The sequence below is a fragment of the Lolium perenne genome, chromosome 6 (genome assembly GCF_019359855.2).
Source record: "Lolium perenne isolate Kyuss_39 chromosome 6, Kyuss_2.0, whole genome shotgun sequence".
Classification (NCBI taxonomy): domain Eukaryota; kingdom Viridiplantae; phylum Streptophyta; class Magnoliopsida; order Poales; family Poaceae; genus Lolium; species Lolium perenne.
In genome coordinates, this window is record NC_067249.2 from 186931422 (window position 1) to 186943666 (window position 12245).

Consider the following 12245-nt stretch of genomic DNA (forward strand, 5'->3'; position numbering starts at 1 on the left):
CGGTACATCTGCATCGAGCTCGCGCGCCGCCTTTCGGAGGAAAACCGGCCGGTGCCATGGCCGAACGCAAACCTGCCTGGAGGAGGCTGGTACCTCAACTCCAGGCGCGTGCCGGTCCCCGTAGTGCCGCGCGAGGGCCGAGAGCGCCAGGACGAAGTGCGCCGCAACCGAGCGATCTTGCCGCCGGATCTCCAAGAAGATCCGGCGTACGCGCTTAACTCCTACAACTGTCGTTCGAGACATGGGAGTTCAACGCGCTGTCTACCTTGGGGACCTCGAGAACTTCGACCGTGAAATCGCCGCGGAATAAGAGGACGCGGACGACCAGGAGGACGCGGACGAGCAGGTGGAGCGTGCAGAGTACGACCACGACGACGGCGGGCCAGCGTGGGATCCGGAGACCCAGCCGCCGAACATTACCGGGGAGGAGGCCATTGCCATGGCACTGGCCAACAGCGAGCTCGACGAGCTCAACGAGCTCGCTTTGTGGGACGGGCTCGCAATCCAGCTCCGCGAGTCCGCGCTCGCGTAGGGGAGGCCGACGACTCCTCCGGCCACGCCGACGCGTTTAAACGACCGCGCTCCGGCTCCTGCTCCGGCCTGGGATCCCTGGCCACTTTCACCACAGCCTCCTGCGCAGGCGACGGCCTGGCCGCAGTTGCCGCAGCCTGCCCTACCTCCTCCACCGTCGGCGTACCAGCTTCCATGGCCGACGCCGGAGTTCATCGACCTCGTCAGCGACGATGACCAATAGGCAGTACCTAGTTTTACCACGCCTTTATGGACTTTTATGTTTTTTATTAATGTAAATATGACTTTATGAATGAAAAAAAATACGTCGTGCCGCTGGAGCCACTCCGACGCAAACGGACGCGTGGATAATTTTGACCATTTCAACCGACCCAAATGGACTGTTAGAGATGCTCTTTTTATTAAACTTTAGGCACACTTTATTAACTAATCACCACACGGTCATCCACCAGTACAGGAATAAGAAAAGCGGGAGGATCAGAAAACCAAACCACCCTAGCACTACTAGTAGAGCCATGGCGAGCAAGCACATGAGCGGCTTCATTTGCTTCTCGCGGACAATGTTGTAATGTTGCCATGCCTAACACCATCAGCACATGTCGGCAATCGTCGATCACCACCGCGCTTGTACCTCTGTACTCATTCGGATTGAGTACAGCCATTACCACCTCCATACAGTCCGACTCCACCACCAGGGATTGAGCATTGAACTGTTCAGCCAGCTTGAGCCCTGCTAATAAAGCCGAGGCATCCATCGACTCCGCATCACTAGCACGGTCTGTGTAGTCACAAGCAGCAGCCATGAAATTCCCGCCCGCATCACGGATAATGGCACCAGACGCTCCACGCCCTGAATTACTATCAAAGGCCGCGTCAATATTCAGTTTGTAAACCCCCGTAGCAGGCTTCGTCCATCCACCTCTACGGATAGCATTTCCAGAACCTTTTATTTTCACACTGTTAGCCATAATACCAGAGATATTTATAATTGATCTCTCTGCTGTAGGAACTGGTTCTTTGTTTTTGATCTGTCTTCTTGACCACCATAAGTACCAACATGCAGTCATCACCAATTCTGCTACATGATCAACATCCCACGGTATGATTGCTGCACCCTCATGGAGCTCTCACAGCGCTTTGGATTTTCGGCCGTCCGATCGAGCTGACGTGGCGCGATCTCGGCCGTCGTTCCGTCCAGGGCGCTGAGGCCCTCCCGTGAACCCGCATTTTATCCATGGGTCAGTGTAAAGCCCGCCAGGCCCGGCTGTCTCGAGCCGCGCGGGGATGGTGAAAACCTAGATCGATTCCCCGATTCACTCCCCAATCCCGTCCTTCCTCTCCTCCCCAATCCTCGTCTCTACCGCGCCGCCGCCGGCGCTCCCCAATCCCAGCACGACCGTTTCGCCTCCTCCCATCCGCCCTCTTCTTCGCCTGCGACGAGCGCTGCAGCTCCGCCTCCGGCTCGTTTTCGGCGCGCCTAGGAGCTTGCCAAGCTCCTTCTCCTCCGCACGGGACAAGGAGGCAGCCGGGGGATGTCTCAAGGGCGCGGGATCGACAGCATCGTCCTCGGCCGGCGGGGTGGACCGTGGCGCCGATGTCGTCGCCATTTTCGGCGCGCCTAGGAGCTTGCCAAGCTCCGTCTCCTCCGCACGGGACAAGGAGGCAGTCGGGGGATGTCTCAAGGGCGCGGGATCAACAGCGTCGTCCTCGACCGACGTGGTGGAGCGTGGCGCCGATGTCGTCGCCATTTCTTCATCCGTGTCACTGGTACCGAGAGATGGCTCAAGGGCGTGGGATCGATGCCTCCTTGTCCTCAGCGGGGTGGAGCTGGGAACCATCGTCGTCGTCCATTCTTCACGCACGTCGCCGTCTCTGTCGACTACAAATCTCAGGTTTCTGCCGCCGCGAGGTCCTCCCTCCCGTGGTCGTGCTCATCCGTGGAAATGCGGACGAGGAGGTCCAGCGCTGTTTGAGGCAAAGCAGCAGATTATTTCTCCATTCACGACTTGACCCAGGTAAATTTCTGCTTTCCTTTTATGTGCTCATCTTCCGTCTCTGTGAACTACAAGATCCCAGATTTCTGCCGCTGGTAGGTCCTCCCTCCTGTGGTCGCGCTCAGCCGCGGAAATGCGGACGAGGTGGTGCAGCACTGTTTGAGCCAAACCAATTAGTAGATTATTTGTTCCTCCATTCACGACTTTACCTAGGTAATTTTCTGCTCTCCTTTTATTTGTTCATCTTCATTTCTGCATTCTAGGACAGAGTGGCCAACAGTGGCGCTTTATTAACCTTACAATTTCATTTTATAACCAGATCACCAATTCCAGCGGTTTTTCAAATCCTTGAGATAACTTAAAAGTTAATGGCAAATGTTGTTTGAGACATGATCTAAAGGTGTTTTGTGTTTCAATTCGGCCTTGCTATGTGTAATCACTTGAACTAAAACACACACATGTACAAGCCAGGTAAGGACATCAAAACTAAGCTAATATATAAACATTAGTGCCATGGTTTATTCAAAAATTGGAAATTATAGCCAATATTCTTGCAGGTGTCCATATCAACAATCAATATTCTGGGTATATATTACAGTATATGCTTAAGCATTGGCCACAGCCACATGAAATATTTCAACAAAAAAAACTAGAGGCTTAGTTGTATAGTGTACTAGCGTGTTAAATTTGGAGCGCTACTTCTCCATTTAGCTATTCTCTAAGACAATCTGCAGCAGGCTATTCTGAAGTGCATAGTTGGCAGCGGGAAGTCAGTCATCGAACAAGACTCCAATAACTGAATTGCTTCTTCAGGCTACCCTCTACCTGTAATAAAAGACCACACATACGCTTTATTAACCTTACAATTTCATTTTATAACCAGATCACCAATTCCAGCGGTTTTTCAAATCCTTGAGATAACTTAAAAGTTAATGGCAAATGTTTTTTGAGACATGATCTAAAGGTGTTTTGTGTTTCAATTTGGCCTTGCTATGTGTAATCACTTGAACTAAAACACACACATGTACAAGCCAGGTAAGGACATCAAAACTAAGCTAATATATAAACATTAGTGCCATGGTTTATTCAAAAATTGGAAATTATAGCCAATATTCTTGCAGGTGTCCATATCAACAATCAATATTCTGGGTATATATTACAGTATATGCTTAAGCATTGGCCATAGCCACATGAAATCTTCCAACAAAAAAAACTAGAGGCTTAGTTGTATAGTGTACTAGCGTGTTAAATTTGGAGCGCTAATTCTCCATTTAGTATTCTCTAAGACAATCTGCAGCAGGCTATTCTGAAGTGCATAGTTGGCAGCGAGAAGTCCTGATGCAGTCATCGAACAAGACTCCAATAACTGAATTGCTTCTTCAGGCTACCCTCTACCTGTAATAAAAGACCACACATATAACCTATATGCATGTATACAGAATCAGAAATGGCCAGGGAAAGATCATTTTAGAGCAAATAAAATCAATTAGAAGACCTTTAATACTTCAATTGCAAGATCCAGTGAAGTTGCTATAACTTCTCTATTGTGCAAGCAACAAAATGGGTTAAGGACGTCCAGGTAGTACTTTGTTCGATTATTCCGTTTGTGGAAGAAATCCAAGCTCATGAGGTTCAAAAAACCTGTTCTAACTAATTGTTAAACGGGCAATGCCTGTAACTTCCCTGTGACTCTTGAAATTTGTGACAACTAACTTTAGTAGATAGTGAGCTGAAGCTCCTGAAAGGTATTCAAAGGTATTCAGTAAGGATCTATGTCCTGCTTTGAAACTTTGGTTTGTCAAGTTATCAAGTCGGGCTCCTATGCTAGCATGGATCTATTGAAAAGCTGTTATGGCTATCTACATGCCTGGAACATCTATGATATTCGGCTTAGGCACTTTTTTATGTATGCCCAGTCACATGTTTTTTAGATGAATGGCTCTATATCAATTATGTCTACAAGTTTGAGCAATATATTACCTCAGTATAGAACTATATTACTTCTTGAAAATGTTGGTCTGATTTTGTTCGTTGTGGTCTGCCATATGATTATATTTTTTACTCCTCCAGGTCTTGGTTGAATGATTCGATTTATAGAGGCCATTACACAAGTTCTGTTTTCACATGATTTTGCTAGATCAGATACAAATAGAAGAAGTGGTTCAAGGTAAATCGAAACTCAAAATATACGTTGTCGCTGCCATATTCTTTTGTTTGTTTTGTCCTATATAAATAATAGTACATGAACCGGTATTTAGCATTGCAGGATAACCATCTGTACGGATGGTGGAATTTAAAATTATGGGACTTCGTCATATTAATCTCACACCTACTCCTCAACTGAGGAGCAGGTGCCTCACAGGGTTTGTAGCGTTCATGGAGATGCAGTTGTTTATAATGGATTTTTAGTTCACCCCCATGTTATTTATGAGACTATGGAAGAAATTAACGAACAGACTGAAAGCATGAAACAGATACAAGATGCTTTGTCAGCTCCTATTGGAGCATCTGCTGATTTTGACGAGGTAGCTCACTTGCCATTTCGGGTCCATAATCTTAAGGTTGAGACTTTCTCCTCCGATGACTTTATACCGACTGCAATGAAATTTTGACAGGATGAGCTGGAAGAACTGGAAGGAGCAGAGTTGGAAAATCAACTACTTGAGCCTATACCTTACCATCAGGTGCAGCTCCTAGACAACATGTAACCAGTTCTCCCTGTTAGGCCATATATTGTGTACAGCAACATATTTACGCATGTGATCTTATTCATTTAAGTTTTTATGGATCTTAATCACTAAAACCCTGTTTTGTAAGTGAAAAGGATAAAGCTGTAAGGACAATAGGTATGCCCTGTAAAATATTTTACAAAAATTCTTTATATTTCTTAATTACTACTCATTTTCTCTTTGGGATATATTTTTACCTCTGGTTTTGGCCCTGACACCGTCCTAATGAACTCCTATGATTGCTAGCTTCTCTGGATAAAATGATAGCAAATTTTAAGAAAAAATACAATGATTTGGAAGTTATTTTGCCTTTCACGTGGGTATGTTTTTGGAACTCATTTTTGGTAGCCAAACAATAGTTGTCTGTTAGACATTCAGGTACAGATGCAATTCGGTTTGAAGTTCCATAGCCATCATAAATTAATTCTACTTTCACGATATCATGACACTTGTGCAAATTTGAGTCCTACTAAATATTTGTTCTTATGCAAATCATAGACAAGCTTTGGTTTTGTAAGATACACAAATGTTCAATTCAAACAGAGACGTGCAGTTCAATTTATTTATGAAGTAACATACGTGCGGTCCAAAGTCCAAACTGAGGGTTGCTTGGGCCATGAGAAATAATTAAATAAAAACATGGAAAACTGCCAAGAAATAAAGAATAATACAATATCCTTTTGTTGAAACAAAATGATACAATATCTGATGATTCCCAGTGAGAAATATGTGGTATTTTGTCATGGTATAATTTAGTCCTGACATCCGACACCTGGTATTGTTGGAGGTTCACTTTTTGATTTTGTGGGTCAGATCATCAAGAGCAGCAATTAGCGAACTGAATTACCACAACACTTGTGTGCTCACCTCACTCGTCTCTTTAAGCCCTGCACTCTAGCTTAAGACCCTCCAGCTTGAGACCCAAAGTAGTACCAGGTAACACATGACACTTGAGTGTCCCTTTCTTTGCTTTCTTCAATATGCACGTTTGGTATCTGGGTGGTAAGTAGGATGATAATTAAGCTACAAGTATAATTATGAGGACATTCCAAACTATAAATACCTGAACATACTTTTTAGAGATCTTTTTATTTGAGAATGTTCCTTTCTATTTACATGTTACAAGATAAATTATTGCATTGCAATCTTTTCTAATAACTCCTTTTGGGGCACTTTTGATGGGATATTATCTTTGTTGGATTCCAGTTTGATTATGTTTATGATTGGATTGTTCTTAAATATCAGCAGTCACAGATGATCGGTGTTCCACCACGTGATATTGTCAGTGCATCCAAAAGTTCAATTTGCATTTATCTATGGTGATAAATGTCTGGTAGATTTTCATGTTCTGGTGTTTTACGCCGCTGCAGCAGGACATCTCGGAGGCGTGTCTCCAATTGCAAGTTGTCTGCTAGAAGTTCCTATTCTGGTGTGAAGAATTGAATGCACAAGGATACCATGTACCATTTCCATGTTCACCTATGATCGATTTAGTTGTTCAATATAGCCTTTTAGAAAGTGCTTATAATTTTGGAATCTGCCGAGGGGGTATGTATAAATTGCTGTTTAATCCTGTAGTGGTCTGATTTATATCGATTGTTTTCTCATTACGTCTGGGATCTAATTGTCATATTATTATGCACTGAATCTTATCTGTTTGGAATTTCAATACGGAAACCATTGAATGGTATCGTATTGGCAGCTACTTTTATCACCATTATAATAGATAAACATTAGCATGAGCTTTACGGGTCCGTGCGCCAAGGCGCACATCTAAATCTAGTTGCATGTAATTCCGCCCGGTGTAGGAGAGCACAGCAACTCTTCTAAAACTACTGAACCTGACAATTCCATCCTTGAGGCCGCCTTAACAGCATCCCCCAGTCCTAGACCTTCCCAAATTTGAGTTGCTCTATCGCATTTGAATAGCATATGACGTAAATCTTCCGCTTCAACATTGCACACTGGACAATTTACTGATGAACCAATATGACGGTTTGCCAATGTACATAAACATGGTATAATTCCATGTAAGGCTCTCCAATTAAAAATCTGGACTTTACGTGAGACTTTAGCACTCCAAATTTTCTTCCAGACCACATGAGGTGAGGATCTGTCCGATGAGTCCACCCTTTGAGCTCTTCTACGATACTCTGCTCGCCATTCCAAATGGTAGGCTGACTTGACCGAGAAGCATCCTGACTTCGCAGCTTGCCAGGCTATGAAATCCGACTGTCCAAAATTGTGCAGTGGAATACGTTCCACATCCACTTCTCAGAAATTATCTCTTATAAGATATTCATCCCAATTCCCCGTCAATGGATCAATCAGCTCTTCAACCCGGGAAAGAACACAGTGCCCTCTTGGGGTCATTATTTTATGTGACGGGCTAGATGGTATCCACATATCAGACCATATGTTGATAGTACTTCCATTCCCTGGCCTCCAAATGCAGCCACGCTTGAATGTTTTAAGCCCAGACATAATGCAATGCCAAGTAAACGATGCCCCTTTCTTCAGTGTGGCATTAATCAGATCTCCGTCCGGATAGTACTTTGCCCGGAGAACTTGTGCACATAGTGAGTCTGGTTCACTCAACAGCCGCCAACACTGTTTTGCCAACATTGCTTGGTTAAAGCAATGTAAATCACGAAAGCCCATTCCACCTTCACTTTTGGGAATGCTCATCTTCCACCATGCCATCCAGTGCATTTTGCGATTTGTTTCAGTCCCTCCCCACCAGAATCTAGCAATGGCATTACAAATCTCCTTGCAAATCTGTTTAGGTAAATTAAAAACCGACATTGCATACGCCGGTATGGCCTGTGCTATAGCCTTCAAAAGAATTTCTTTTCCTCCCATTGACAAGAGTTTTTCATTCCAGCCACAAATTCTTTGACATACTCTCTCCACTAGATGCTGAAAGCAGTCACTCCTATCAATTCCAACCAAAGTTGGTAATCCCAGATATTTATCAGATAAAGCTTCCACCAGAATATTCAAGTGGACACATACCTCCTCTCGGACCAAGACATTTGTATTTGGACTGAAGAAGATACTCGATTTAGCAACACTCACAAGTTGTCCAGAGCCTGCACAATACGTATCTAGAGCATTACTGAGAGCTGTGGCGTTTGACATATCAGCCGACATCAAGATTAAAGAATCATCAACAAAAAGAAGGTGTGACACTGACGGTGCATTTCTACACACTTTAACCCCTTGAATACCACCAGACAACTCCTCGTGCGCTAGCAGGCTTGACAACCCCTCTGCACATAACAAAAATAAGAAAGGGGACAAGGGATCCCCCTGCCTAATACCCCTTGTGGGAGTAAAAGTATTAGTTTCATCTGAATTGAACCAAACCCTGTAGTTCACTGATGTCACACAGGTTGACCCATGTCTGATCAAACCCAAGTCTCAACATCATATCACGTAGAAAATTCCATTCTACGCGATCATATGATTTGTGCATGTCCAATTTAACTGCACAAATTCCTCTATTTCCTTGCCTCTTGTTCTTGATGGTATGGAAACTCTCATAGGCCACCAGTACGTTATCTGTTATTAAACGCCCTGGTACAAACGCACTCTGGTTCTTTGATATTATCTCTGGCAACAGAGCCTTCAATCTCCGGGATAAGACTTTCGAAACAACCTTGTATATTACATTACAAAGGCTGATCGGCCGAAACTGAGTAATCAACTCCGGACTTTGCACCTTCGGGATAAGAACTATAGCTGTCTCATTCCACTCACTTGGTATAACCCCAGAATTCAGGACTTGCAGTACCTCGCGAGTAACATCATCTCCAACCACCGCCCAGAATTTTTTGTAAAACACCGCGTGTAGTCCATTAATCCCTGGAGCTTTGTAATCTCCAATACTGAACATCGCCTGCTTCACTTCCTCTACTGTATATGGTTTCAGCAGAGCAGAATTCATCTCAGCCATCACGCGCGGAATGACTTTACTGAGTAACTCTTCACTCGTATGCTCAACCTCAGAGGAGAACAAAGACGAGAAGTAGCTATGGATCAAACCACCCATCTCCTCATTCCCTTCAACCCAATTTCCTTCATCATTTTTTATTTTAAGAATTGTGTTACGCTTCCGACGTGCTTTCACAAAATTGTGAAAAAAAGTCGTGTTCTTGTCCCCATGCATCAGCCAGTTGGGCCGACTACGCTGCATGTAATGCACTTCCTCCTGTTCCAAGGAAACCTCAATCTGCCTTGTTAGCTCTTTTTTGCTTCTGAGTAGATTCTTCACTCATAGGCCCACACAATAATCGGTCCAGGTCTCTGGTTAATTCTCTGATCTTCTTCTGCGGAGCCTTAAGTACCGAGCGATCCCACTCATGGAGTTCTGAATGTACCGCCGCTAATTTCGACATGACTGGAACATTTGGTGGAGAATACTCCCAGGCAGTCGACACCACCTCCCCAACATTTTCCTCTTTAAGCCACCGCCCTTCAAATCGCTGACGGTAATTTGGTTTAGATACAATAGCATATGTTTCCGTATCTACCAAAATTGGTCTGTGGTCTGACCCAGTTGATGTTAAGTGATGAACACCCGAGTGAGGGAATAGGTTAGACCAGCCTGCATTTCCTACCGCCCTATCGAGGCGTTCCCTAATCTGTCCACGCTTCCATGTGAACTTGCTACCAATATATCCCAGGTCTTCTAAACCGCAGTCTGACAGACACGATCTGAACGCCTGCATATAAGCCAGAGGGCGAGGGGCGCCACCCTCCTTTTCTGATTCCGAGAGAATCTCGTTCATATCCCCTAACACCAGCCATGGAATATTTACTTGGCGATGTATGTAACATCCCAAGTTTCAACAATATTAATCAAGAAAGATAATTTCCCCAAACTCAAAATTTGCAATTAACAAAAACTTTTTCTATGCATATAGTGCCACATATAGTTTCTTGCATTTGAGTGATTTCTTTTGTGCAATTGCCATGATGAGTGTTAGTATGATTAACCCTTGCTATTTGAACCCTAACAAAGATCACCCAACCCTAAATTGAAGAGAATTGAAGAAAATGGGAAAAACCCATTTTTCACTTACATACACAATATGCCAAATTGCAAATCCTCAACCTAGGCCATAATTGCTTGCTCCCTTGCTTGTAGAATACTTCAATATGATAAACTAACACAATTGCATCAGTGGATCAAGAATCAAACACAAGGAAATCAAAATTCTTACATACATATGATAATGGTCACTTGTCACCAAAATATTTTCTTCACCACTTTACCCCTCTGGTTTTCTTATTTCTTGAACTAAACTTGGTCAACCAAAGCCATGTCATCCAAGACCATGTCAAGGTGAGTAACTTTTATGTTGACCACCATGGCTAGAGTTGACTAGGTTGACCAGTATAAAGGTGACAAGTAGGGATGCTGAAATAAAGTGAAGATCATGTCACATTTGCAATTTTGCAAAACAACTCCAAATTGAACCCCACCACCACCATTCTAACTCATAATTAATATGTTTAAGATCCACCAAAAAGAATTTCAAAATTCAAATAAAAATCTCATGCGGCCATTGTGTCGAACACTTGGCAGGCATCAATTCCAAATTGTGTTACACTCTTTTGTCCATCGGATTCTTGCCTAAACCCACTTTAACCTGTGATCATCACACCCTCTTACATCCCCTGCATCACCCCAGTACCTGCCTTGGTCGATTAAAGTGAGAGAAGGGGGAAAAGAAACCCTAAACTAAGCATGCCGTGGCCATGCCGGCCACCTTTGGCACCTCTCTCTCTAGCCTCTCTCTCTCAGCACCACCTTGTCCTGGAGCATCTCTGCAACACGAGGAACACCACGGTACACAGCCCATGCTCGCCAAGGCTCGGCATTGGCCAGAACACGCGCGTCCAAACCGTGCCAGAGCATGCCAGTCGACGCGGTGAGCGCGCCCTGGACACGCCGGTACGTCGCGCGCTCGAGCAGCCTACGCCTCCCCTGCAAAGCCTACCGCTGCGTCGAGCCCCGCCTCTGCGCCCTCTAGCCACTAGACGTGATCGATCGACTGCGGCCGCCTCGTCACCGTCGTCCTCGCCGGAGAAGTACCGCGGGTACTGCCGCACTCAAATCAACCTCCCGAGCGATCCCATCGTCCCCTGGACGCGCCAGCTATACCTAGAGCATCGCCAGGACGACGCCTACACGATGCCGTCCTTCACTTGCCCCTTGGAGCGCCAGAAGCGCCGCGCCATGGACGCTCCTCCACAGCACACTCGGCCACCTTCCTCCCGCTATAAATAGAGCACCTCAGCCCGCAACTTCTTCACACCATCTGCTCTCCTCTCTTCACTGATCACTCTCCCCACCTCAATTTGGCACCACCTCGCCGGAGCAGCAGCAATCGAGAGCTCGAAGCCGCCGGAGCCCGCGGAAGCCCTGCTTCGATTGGAGCCTCCCCGAGCGCCGCCGCTGCACCAAGCTCTCCCTCATCTACTTCCACTTCTCCGCGCACACTGCCAGACTCCTGCAACGGCCTGGTAGGCTCTCCCACCCCCTAGGCTCACCGCCAGTGAGCCCGTCGCTCGTCGGAGATGACGATGCTCCAGCGCCGTTGATCTCTGTTCTAATCCAACGGCGTTTATTTCGCGTACCGCTTCGGCGTTTAAAGAGCCACTAACGGGTGGCCCCCACCTCATCAGGGCAGCCCACCCGCACCGGTTGCTTGTTGGGCTGTGAAGTGGAGTTTAAACCATTTCGGCCCGTTTAGCTTTCCCGCCTAAGCCCACGATTCAAATTCGGATTTATTTATTATTCAAAATATGCTGCTTGAAGGTTTAGTAAAATTTGAATAGTTTGAAATCTGCCAAACCAAATTTAGCAAACTTTATACCGTTGGAAAGCCCATGAATTTATCTATCCAATGCCACTGGCCCCACCTCCAAATTCATAGTAGATTTAATTTGATAAAAAAGACAAGACAGGGACTTTTAAACA

The 12245-nt window shown here is 45.4% G+C and overlaps 1 long non-coding RNA gene across 2 annotated transcripts; it reads left to right on the top strand.

Moving 5' to 3' along the window:
* The first annotated feature begins 4479 nt into the window (after positions 1-4479).
* On the top strand, positions 4480-6944 carry LOC127306687 (uncharacterized). Of its 2 annotated transcripts, none has more exons than XR_011746698.1 (3): positions 4480-4692; positions 4792-5209; positions 6500-6944. It is a non-coding gene; the product is annotated as an uncharacterized lncRNA (long non-coding RNA). The 2 variants fall into 2 exon arrangements; XR_011746699.1 differs by having other exon boundaries at positions 6503-6944.
* The last annotated feature ends 5301 nt before the right edge of the window (positions 6945-12245 follow it).